The following is a 10,497-nucleotide window of genomic DNA, read 5'->3' on the forward strand; positions in this document are numbered from 1 at the left end:
ATCTATAATATAAAAAATATGATCTATAGTGTATCCTTTTTCTATAAAGAACCCCATCGTAACATTACCAACGTACCATCATTGAAACATTACCCAAAAAAGCTAATTCCACTGTTAGGTTGTAATTGCAAAAAGTTTCATGAAAATTCTCAGAAGGAGCTAAGTTTGTGGTGTGTCATAAAATATTGGAATTTGGTATCAGAATTGAGTTTGGTACTAAACAAATGTGTTATACCGAGACAAAACTTATACAAAGTAACAGAGAAATATCGAAAAATAGTAGTTCAAAATAGTTTTGAAGCGTTACATATAACCAATAACCAGCATTGGTAACGTACAAATAAGACTTAGGGATATGTGTAACAGGATAAAGTAATGTTCATAGCTCCGAATGCTATATTTTCACAGAAAAACTTTTCTAAAAACACATTCCTTCCGTGTTTTCTGCTTACCCTTCGCCTTAATCCTAGAAGTGACAAAGCCAAAATGTTTGAATAGGTATCGGAGTCTCAACAATTTACACTTAGCTTTATAACATATTATTTATCTATCCAGTGCGAGCTACTCGAGTAAAACCATCATCCATAAAAGATTTTAGGATTTGAAAAATATTATATTATCGTTGCATGAGTTACAATATTACCTTTGGTATCGTTTGCGGCGGTCGAAGTTAGATTTCAGAAGATTAACGTTAGCCTGTTCCTCTATAACTACATTTACATACTTATTCAATGGCTTATAATATAAGATTGAAATTAAATTTTCTATGAGTAAGTGTATGCTTTAGAAGGTGAAGCATTGATTCTTATTCAAAATTCTCTGTAAAAAACCCGCTTTCAAAAACACTATTTCAAAACACTAGATATAATGTGCACTAAAACGTATAAAAATAATTGCGTGTTTTTATACAATCTAAATAATTAATTTAATTCTAGCTACGATTATTGTTATTTTCGGAATCAGTGTCCTTCCGCCGCAACCCCCTCTCGCCCTTTGCCTTCTCACGACTCAAGCACATCTCACCTATAACTATGTATGTAGTAACAAACCTATCTTGCATGACACCGACTCTAAAAATTACAATAATCGTAACTAGAATAAGATTAATTAATTAGATTGTATAAAAATACGCAATTATTTTTATACTTTTTAGTGCACATTATATCTATTGTTTTGGAATAGTGTTTTTGAAGCCGGGTGGTTTTTTGTTAAAAATTAATTAATTTATGATTTTTAGTGAATTTGAAGTACACTAACTAACAATTTGTCTAAATATACAAAATTTTTCAATGCAGCAAAGAACGTCAGTACATTGCAATTTGATTACAGACAGTGTTCTGTTACTTTGTCATGGATTCTGTAATCCGAACCTTACCAAACTCTCACCAAAATATATTTAAAGTATATCCTTTCCAATAAAAAAAGAATCATCGAAATCGGTTGGCGCGATATTGAGTTATTCGTAAATTTATCATCCACTTTGCTATACGTATGTGTAGCAAAATTTAAGACTTTTATGGTTTTCTCATGGATTCTACTGTCAGATCTGGACCAAATTACAATGGTACCACTCGGGAAGCACCAGCTTTCAAATAAAAATGAATTATCCAAATCAGTTCACCCAGTCGAAAGTCTTGAGGTAACAAACATAAAAAAAAATCCCGATGAATTGATAACCTCCTCCTTTTAAGCAATTTATTATTGTAAGTGTATACCGCCCCGTATATGATGCATTGGGGGGGCCAATGCATCATATGACCAATTACAACATAGAATGGAGGAGGTACTATCAAAATATAGCAAACCCAGCAAGTCAATTATAGTGTGTGGAGATTTTAATATAAACTTGCTTGAACTTCGACCAATTGTACTAGCCTTAAAAATTTATTTCAAAGATTTAATTTGTAAAATGTCTTTTAGGAACCTACTAAATAACTTCTACAACAGTAACCTGTTTAGATGATATTTTTACAAATGTTACTATTACTAGTAAATTTCAGTCCGACCTTAGTGAGCAACTTATAAATGTAAATCCAAGATTGGACAATGTCTGACCAAAAAAGGTGACGATTATACCAGTTACGGGTAGCCGTCTTGAGCGGCTTAGAAATAATTTGGTAAATACGATACCATTCTTACACTGTGGTGAAACTGCTAATTTACACTATAACATAGTCTTCAATTCCTTCTGTGAGGAATTTGACAGGATTTTTACTACAATTTGACAGGAATTTTACAAGTAACGGTAACAGTAAACAACAAACATTGTTTTAATGATTTGGCAACAATGGGTATCCACAAAAGTCGTAAACGCTTATATGACTTATAGTATGAGAAACATTACAATAATAGTGAAGAATTTAAAATGTATGTAAAAATACTCCTAGCTCTTTAAAGTAGTTTGTCATGAAGCGAAAACACGTTTCATTGCAGCTAAAATTAAAAACAGTAATAATAAAGTAAAAGCGACTTGGAGTGTAATTAACAATAAAACTGGTAGATCGAATTGCCGTAACACCTCTATCTGTTTAAATATTAATAATCGCGTTATAAATTCGGAAATAGAAATTGCAGATATATTCAAATTCAAATTCAAATTCAAAAACACTTTATTCATGTATGTCACAAAAATGACACTTATGAATGTCAAAAAAAAATATAAATATTTTTTCTTATTGAATTTACCGCTACTTCGTAAAGGGTTGAGCTAATGAGAAGAAGTAGCAAGAAACTCATTGCCACTCTTTTAAGTCAAGATTTACATTATAGTTGTTTTACAAATCATTTCAATTACAATATATGCAAAGTGACGCTACAAAAATACTCAAAAGTCAAAAACTGAAAGGCTTACATGAGTAAGTCAAAAAAAGAAAAAAAAAGTAAATTAATACTTATAAACACAAGAGTTATTGAGTATAGTAGATGCATCAATCCACACATACCGTAAATAAATAGAGGCATTATGTGAGCATTTCATAAAATAAAATATATAATAACTTTAACTTTAAAGGAAATAATAATAATAAAAAAACACATCAAGCAGACCACCCGGTAACAAGATCATCCAGCCCCCACGAGTAGCACCCGTTCACGAGCATGACGCATGGACCAGCCATCGCCTCCCTCGACCATCATGATAATGATTATTAAAATTGATTAAAAAACAGAAACAATATTAATATTTAAATTATATAACTATAATGACATTTATCAAACTAAGACAGACAATTAACAGCCCAGCAGCTCAGTCCCAAGGGTTCTTTAGATCCAGATATTCAGATATTTTATAGTACCCTTTTGTATACAACTTTTTCTTTAGCACTGATTTATATTCATTTAAAGGTAAGTTCTGAATGTCAATAGGGACCTTATTATAAAAACGTATACACAGACCTCTGAATGAAGTTGTGACTTTTTGGAGTCGACTTACATGAACAGCAAGCCTATCCCTATTTCTAGTATTGACATTATGAGTGTCGCAATTTTTTTAAACGAATTTATATTTTTTTTACATAAACAAGGTTTTCATATATGTATTGCGATGTCAAAGTCAAAACTAGTACACTATTAGTCAAAATTAGTGACACTCTTGGTCCTAATTTATAGATGGCACGAATAGCTCGCTTCTGCATCGTGAAAATGGTGTTAACATCGGCAGCATGTCCCCAAAGTAAAATACCGTATGTCATCAGACTATGAAAATAGCTGAAGTAGACCAACCTCGCGGTATTTTCATTTATTTTTTTTAACTGCGTATGCTGCAGAACTAAGCTTTTTCGCCAAATTCATAATATGAGGACCCTACTGAAGTTTGGTATCTAAGGTAATCCCTAAAAATACGGTATACGGTGTATCTACAGGTTTCAACTCATCGTCTTTTACTACAATATTTGTGTCAACCTGTCTAACATTAGGCAGGAAAAATTTAATACATTTGGTTTGTTTTTTCATTAAGAAGGAGATAGCATTGTTCACGTCATCAAAAGCTGTATGCTGTCTATGTAGTTTAAAAAGTAAAGAAGTATCATCTGCAAACAATACTATCTCATGGTTATTTTGTACAAAGTATGGTAAATCATTTATATATACAAGGAATAGGAATGGCCCAAGAATCGAACCCTGTGGAACGCCCATGGTAATGGGAGATCCAGCTGACCTCTTACTGTTCACTTCAACCATCTGAAACCTGTTGCCCAAATAAGACTTCAGAAGGCCAAGTGCTTCTCCCTTGATACCATAATGATGTAGTTTAGTAATAAATTTGTTAAATACTTCTCCAAATTCCGATAACCACCATAACCATAACAAAGACCTTAACTCTTCACATGATATGCTTACAGTACACGTACCAGTATTTTCCATTGATTTGAAATTTAACTATGTATGCGGCAACAGGTTACAGGCGTCCGCATCTATGCGTCTGTCTACAGGTCCCATAGTTGTAACGCAGAGGTGAGAAGCGGTGTACGCCCTGTACTTTCCCCGGGGCATAAAAAGAATAGGGGAGTCCCAGGCCCATGGGTGTCGTAAGAGGCGACTAAGGGCTTTTTAGAAGTGGGAGAGTCACGCAGCCGTCTTTTGACGTAAGCACAATCGGGCCAGACTCATCCGGGTTAATTACCACACTCGCACAGAATACCGGCGTGAAGTAGCGGCCTAGTGCCGATATGTTTCGCATAGGTTAGTGTCGAGGACCGGAGGCCTATCCCCCCCCCCTTCCCCAACAAATATTATGAAAGCGGTCCCTAAAGAGATAGTACCCCAGGAGGGTACCGGCTCTACCAGAGTCGGAGAATCCCTCCCGTATTCTGGGGAGGGCACAGTACCGCGCATAACCAAGGACAAACGAGGCAGTAACACCACGGCAGCCCGCTCCACACTCAATATGGACTTTTGCAATATCAGGGAAATTAACTCCAACTTAAACGCCGTCCACCACCACCTTGAGATGGCGAAGCCGGCCTTGTGTTTCCTAATGGAGACGCAGATATCTCGACCTAGCGATACGTCATATTTAACATACCCCGGGTACAAAATTGAGCACAATTTTTTGCCTCATGCCGGGGTATGTGTGTACGTTAGGGAGGATATCTGCTTCGCCGTCTCGGCAATTTTTAGGGTCTCTCTACTCTCTGGCTCCGCGTAGATTTAGAGGACCGCGTCCGCATCTATGCGTGTGTCTACAGGTCCCATAGTGGTAACGCAGAAACCGATCATCGCATGGGCTGCGTTCAAGCGGCAATTGACGACGTGCTTGCACAGATCCCCTCCGCTGAAATCGTAGTCTTGGGTGATTTCAACGGACACAATGCCGAATGGCTTGGATCACATACCACAGACTACGCAGGGCGATCTGTGCATAATTTTGCATTGGCGTACGACCTGTCCCAATTGGTTGAGTCGCCAACGCGGCTCCCGGATGTGGATAGCCACATGCCGTTCTTATTAGATCTTCTGCTGGCTACACATCCCGATGGTTACCAGGTCATTGTCGACGCCCCTCTCGGAACGTCCGACCATTGCCTGGTCAGGAGTGTAGTGCCTATACGACGCGCACGTCGCAGACCACCAGCGACCCGCCGCGTTTGGCACTACAAGTCAGCTGATTGGGATAGGATGCGTTCCTTTTTTGCATCCTACACTTGGAGCAGGGTTTGTTTCCCTTCGGATGATCCTAGTGCCTGCGCCGTTGCAGTAGCCGATGTGATACTACAGGGCATGGATATTTTTAAACCAAGCTCTGTAGTACCGATCGGTGGCAGATCACAGCCCTGGTTCGATGCGTCAGTTAAAGCAGCATCTGACTGCAAAAAACAGGCGTATCGAACTTGGGTTGCGGCGCTGGGCACATAGGATCCGAACTGCATAGTTCTTAAGAGGAAATACAACCGTGCTTCCAGATTTTTTAAGAGGCAAATCACCCGTGCAAAGCGGCGAGCAGCTTTCCAGGTACCCGACAGGAACACGCAAGTTCTGGTCGTTGTCGAAAGCTGATCTTGGTAACTTCAGCCAGCCGTCCATGCCGCCGTTGCACATGAGGAATGACACCCTGGCCCATACGGCAAAAGAGAAAGCCGATCTCCTGTGTACTCTTTTCAACTCCAACTCGACTCTTGACGACAACGGAAAAACACCGCTGACCTGCAAGACCTACCTAGACCTACCTAGACCTGCATGGTCTCTCTCGGGAAATCGTCAACCAGTGCCGGGAGAAACTTGTGTCTTCTATCGAGTCCTCTCTTGAGAAGGTCGTGGAATGGGGTAAATTGAACCTTGTCCAATTTAACCCCCAGAAGACTCAATTTTGCGCGTTTACCACTAAAAAAAACCCCATTTGTCGTATCACCGCTCTTCGACAACACCTCCCTAAAAGCCTCGCCTAGTATCGGAATACTGGGTCTTGAAATCTCGAGCGATAGCCAATTTCGTGGCCATCTCGAGGGCAAAGCCAAATTGGCTTCAAAGAAACTGGGCGTCATTAATAGGGCACGGCAATATTTCAAGCCGGCCCACATTCTAGCGCTGTACAAAGCGCAGACCCAGTGCTCTGTGAACGGCTGGATCACTTGGCGTTGCGTAGAGACGTCGCTTCTTCTACCGCATTTATCACGGGGGGTGTTCCGAAGAGCTGTTCAACCCGATACCTGCCGCCGAATTTCACCTTCGCACGACACGCCACAAGTTAGGATATCATCCCCACCATATGGATGTGTGGCGGTCCTCCACAGTGCGGTTTACAAGGAGCTTTCTTCTACGTAGTATAAAGCTGTGGAATGAACTTCCTTGTGCAGTGTTTCCGGGACGATACGGCATGGGTACCTTCAAAAAAAGCCGTACACCTTCCTTAAAGGCCGGCAACGCTCCTGTGATTCCTTTGGTATTGCAAGAGATTGTGGGCGGCGCTGATCACTTAACAACAGGTAACCCGTACGCTTGTTTGTCCTCCTATTCCATAAAAAAATAGGTTGTTATATGTTAATAAAAATCTTCAAATTAATTTATCTAAAGCGGAGTGAAAAAAGGGCCCTAAATCTGTTAAAATCATGTTCAAGAGAGTTCAGATAGTCAATGTAAATAGCAAACGGTCTTGGGGTAAACCTGTGGGAATAGATGTTCCACAGGGTTTTATTCTCGGTCCTTTCTTGTTTCTTATATATATTAACGATCTACCGTTTGTGGTAGATGATAGCCATGAGATTGTATTGCTTGCTGATGATACTTCACTTATTTTCAAAGTGAAGCGACGTGGAGATATTGATGACGAGGTAAAAAATGCACTCTCTAAGATAGTGCGTTTCTTTTAAGATGAATAATCGTCACTTAAACAGTTAAAAAAAAAGTGTTTACGGTTCATTATACGAAACAAAGCGGAGGTACAAACTAACTTACTTTTAAATTACCAAAGGTTGGAAATTGTGGACACTAAGGTCTTCTTAGGTATTACGTTAGAAAAAAAGCTTCAGTGCGGTTCAACATATTGCCCAACTAGCAGATAGACTCAGCTCTGCGGCATATGCCGTTAGAAAGATTAGAGAGTACACGAATTTTGCGACCGCTAGATTAGTGTACTTCAGTTATTATTACAGCATCATGACGTACGGTCATGCTGCTGACATTGATATAGTGTTTGCTCTGAAAAAGAGAGCTGTTCGTGCTATATATAAGCTTGGTTATAGACAGTCTCTCAAAGAAAACTTTTAAGAAATAAATATTGTGATTGTTCATTGTCAGTACATTTATGAAAATTTTAATATACGTTCACAAAAATCGTCACGTTTATGCTCTTAATAGTGATTTTCATTATTAAATCACTAGAAATAAGGTATTGGTTGTAACTAATTCTAGTAGGCTTCATAAGATACATAATAGCTTTAAGGGTAAATGTATACACTTTTATAATAAAGTCCCAGCCACTGTTCAGGCATTATCCATAAATAAATTTAAATGTTTTATAAAAAAAATGGCTCTGTCCGATATCCTGTTACACCGCAGCTGAATATCTAAGTGATCGGACAGCCTGGGACTAGATTATGATTATTTTATAGCGATAGAAATGACTGTACAATATTGCATATTTTTATTGAAAAGAGTGCAAAAAAAGAATGCTGGGAGAGTTTCTTGCGTCGCTTCTTCTCTCTCAGAGCGCTATTTGTTTCCAAAGCGGTAGTAGTATCTAGTATATTAGAAATGACATCAAAAGAATTCTAAAGGAATCAGTTCTGAGAAAATTAATGCCTAAAAAGGCATAAAGCCTTTATTTAAAAAAATATACTTATAAGGTTATTAGTTACAAACCCACTTACAAAATAAGCTTTTTGAATTTCAATTATTATAATATATTCTTATGAATAATTATTTAATGTAAAGTGTAAGATCAATAATGTATCATTATAACTAACACCTGCCGAAATTAGTGGGATCAAACAAAAATGTTATAGCTTTATTGAAATTTCTTCCTTAATTTGTTATAAATGTGTTAACATTCATTTTTGATGTATCGTGAGAAATAACGGTTTGAGTTAAAAAATTATATTTGAATATTGAGTGTCAAGATGCCACGCACACAATCATCTACTAGTTGCCGTATTGAAAAAGCAACTTTTCTTAGGTGGTGCGGTATCCAGTTGGAGAGCAGCGAATCTAAGCTACGCAAGTTAAGAGAAGTTAGAAAATCTATTAATTTGACATACATATAGTTGAAGTGTCAGTTTGTGCCTATATTACCCGTGCTAGGAAGCGACGAAGGCGGGATTAATATTAGCAAGACTCAAGGAATGAGGTGCGGGGTAACGAGCTCAGACCCGTTGCTCATTGGCACAGAGGTAGTGGAACGCGTCCACAAATTTTCTTATCTCGGGAGCTGCTTGTCAGAGACTGGAGATTCCAGCATAGTTAAGAAGGGAAGAGAATATCACTTCACGGATGGCCAAAGCACGAGCAACCCTTGCACGGCTTCGATCCGTATGCAAGCACGGAAACTGACTCGGATAGTTAAGCTAAAGATATTCCGGTCCAACGTGAAGACCGTATTGCTGTATGGGGGTGAGACGAGACAATCATTGAGAAGTACTCAAACAATCATTCAATCAAAACAGTTTATTGAATGTAGGTATTTCAAAATACATTTTTTAAAGTCAAAATATAACAAAATAATAATTTATACGTCATCATTAGAAAATGTAAATAATACGAATATAAAATATAATAAAATATACCAATGTCATTTTTTTGTTACATTTCAAATTAAATTTAAATTTAAACAACACTCATTAATGTCAAACATGTATCTTAAAAACTAATCAAGGGCATTTAAGAGCAATAAATTATATTTTTAGGACCAAGCATTCTTATCATTAGGATAATCTTCTTATAACAAGCTTTCTCAATTAGTTTACTTTTAACATGAGATTTAAATCTATTTAGCGCTACGAATATTACGTCATCAGGAATTTTATTTAAAAATCGTATGCAATTCCCCATTAACGAGTTATTCGCTTTTGTTAATGTTAATCTCGTACTAGTAGTTATTCGAAGTTTATACTCATTTCAAAATTATTTTCTACATTTGGTTTAGTTTTCTTTAAAAGTGTATTTTTATGTCATCGGTCCTGGATAAGTGTTCAAAATTTCAACTCAGTACGACTTTTCAAAGTGGGTGTATTAGCTTACATACATAGATACATGTCAAGATAATGCCCGTATAAAGAGTGTTAATATATATCTTACATCTGATTTCTAACTAAAACCAGTGCTTAAAAGTATAATTTGGATTTTATTGAGTTATGGCTCATAAAATTATAAATCTCCAAACGAACGTATGCTCTTAAAGCAATGGCTGAACTCCCAACGATATCTCGCTCCTAAATTTTGTTGATTCGTGATTTAATGAAGCATCGGCCGAGAGAGAAATGACCAGAAAGCTAGCAGCTAATTTATGATGGCTCTGTTTAATATTCAAATGCACTTTAACGACTGGTTACATAAATAATTATGTATTTTGCTTGAAATCTGTCTTATTATACAATTGAATTATACATAATGATATGGAATACTTATATTTATTTTTTAATTTTTTTTTTTATGAAAATACGGAACGAGACGAGCAGGACGTTCAGCTGATGGTAATTGATACGCCCTGCCCATTACAATGCAGTGCCGCTCAGGATTCTTGAAAAGCCCAAAAATTCTGAGCGGCACTACAATTGCGATCGTCACCTTGTGACATAAGATGTTAAGTCTCGTTTGCACAGTAATTTCATTAGCTACGGCGCCCTGCATACCGAAACACAGTAATGTTTACACATTACTGCCTCACGGCAGAAATAGGCGCCGTTATGGTAACCTTAATCTAGCCGGCATCGTATGCAAAGGAGCCTTTTTTTTTTTATGGAATAGGAGGACAAACGAGCGTACGGGTCACCTGATGTTAAGTGATCACCGCCGCCCACATTCTCTTGCAACACCAGAGGAATCACAAGAGCGTTGCCGGCCTTTGCC

The sequence above is a fragment of the Leptidea sinapis genome, chromosome 10 (genome assembly GCF_905404315.1).
Source record: "Leptidea sinapis chromosome 10, ilLepSina1.1, whole genome shotgun sequence".
In the NCBI taxonomy this organism is placed as follows: Eukaryota; Metazoa; Arthropoda; class Insecta; order Lepidoptera; family Pieridae; genus Leptidea; species Leptidea sinapis.